Consider the following 2,082-nt stretch of genomic DNA (forward strand, 5'->3'; position numbering starts at 1 on the left):
TTCCGCCAACTTTTGGGCTGGCTGGTTGGCTGGTCAACTGTTAGGGGGCGAATCAGAACACGGGGCGTGTACCATATGGCAAAACAAATAGAGGCCAGTCCCGGCCTCTTGCTTGCCTCAGTCCCCGACCTGCTCAGCCGTGTCGTCTGATAAGGCTGGGAGTAGAGAGGCCTGGCCTGCCTGCCGGTTTGTTGACCTAGCTTACAAACGAGCCGACCGGAACAAAGGAAGCGACATCATCGGGGTACCTACACGAGGTATTTTTTTTTTTTTATTATTTGTGAATTTTAACACCTACACGAGGTAGTCGTTGCTGGAGTTCCGACGTCGTCGATGCTGGCTTGCAGAACTGGTATTTCCACTTTATAAGCCAGGTCGTAAAAATCGATAAAATTGTCTGCCTTCCGGTTAGCAAACATGGTACGTATGCGTAGGCGGCGGGGATGCAAAATGCACTTTTAAGGTTATGATGATTTTTTTTTCAAGCTTTCCATTCTACTTCTTAAATTAATCTTGTCTCTTTCAATCATTCTCTGTTTATTTTCAATTTCTCATTTAATTTAAATACGGCGTTTCTTCATATCTTTTAGACTTCTTTCGCTTGAGAGCCATCATATTTTCCGTAGATCCTAGATTTCTTTCCTCTGGCTAATGTGCTTGTAGTTCATCGATTGGTTCTCGCCGAAAACCAATCGATGAACTACAAGCACATCAAATCGCGGCGATTAAAACAATAATAACTTCCTCTGGCTAAATTCCACCCACTTTTCCCTGCAGGGCTGTTAATGTGTATGCTCACGTATGTTTATGCAACTGTAGCTCATCCCCATGTGTCCTTCCCTTTTCGTACACAAGCACACAAATTTACTTCAAATGATGGTGGTGGGTAACGTAGTTTTTGGATGTTTGCTGTCATGCTCGACGCCGGAACATGTGTTCCACGGTGATAATCCCGCAGTAAAAAGGGTTTTGCACAGTGCTATGGGCGCATAAAGTTGGCGATTAACTGGTTTCATAGCAGCTTCACAAAGCAACAAAAAAAAAACTTCTAACACGCTCCTGGGAAGCAAAACGAAAAACCCAATGCATTCAAACATTATTGGCGTGATTGAAAACCATTAGCGTGTCATCAATCACTGATGCATTGGTGCTTCGAAAGCGAGATGAATCCCAGCTCACTTCTTTTTTGGGGTTTGAAATCAAATTGCTGTGGTCACTGTCACTAGTGCAGTCTGTCAGTGACTGTCAACCGATTAGACACGGACTTGAAAAATGTAGAAGAGAGATTCCAATAGAGCTCCGAGTGGTCCAAGAGCAATCCAACATTTTGGAAGACATTCCTTTGGGGTTCTGGGGGGTGATCTTTCAGTGCGATTGCAGTGAGGAATATGGTGCGATGCTGTTTGAAAAGATTGAAAAATAGCGGACCAGGCTACAGTGTAAGAAATTCTTGGATTCGGTTCTGGATCGCCAATCCGGAGACGGTGGATTCCATTCCCATTCCAGTTGGGAACTTTTCCCGACTTCCCTGGGCATAGTGTGTCGTTGTGCTTGCCTCACAAAAAATTCATGCACTGGCAGACCAACCCAAGCAACACACATGTCATATAAATGTTACAGCAGCGCAAGTTTTGGTTGTATAGCAGTAAATTTAACGTAATTAAAAAACAAAGACTTCTATACAACTAGAACTTGCGCTTCTGTAACTCATATATGACATGTGTGTTACTTTTTCTTGATGGTCCCGTAGGAGTCTATGAACTCCACCTCCACCACATACGCTTCATTTGTAAATGGGAGGCTTACAAGACAGTTTATCAATTTGATATAGATATTGATGATATTGATACTTGGGCAATGAAGCCCTTGGTCAATAACTGTGGAAGTGCTCAAAGATTACTAAGATGAAGAGAGGTAGGAAAAGTTCCAGAGTGATTGTAGAGCCACAAAGAGGAAGAAGAACTGGGACAAAGCGTTACGGAAAATAGGAATATATAATATTAATGGGGGTTCCTATGGGTACTACTGCTGGGGATTCCTCCAGGAGTTCTTTCAGGAATTCTTCCACGAATGCTTTTTGAT

This window comes from Aedes albopictus, chromosome 1 (assembly GCF_035046485.1).
Source record: "Aedes albopictus strain Foshan chromosome 1, AalbF5, whole genome shotgun sequence".
Taxonomy (NCBI): domain Eukaryota; kingdom Metazoa; phylum Arthropoda; class Insecta; order Diptera; family Culicidae; genus Aedes; species Aedes albopictus.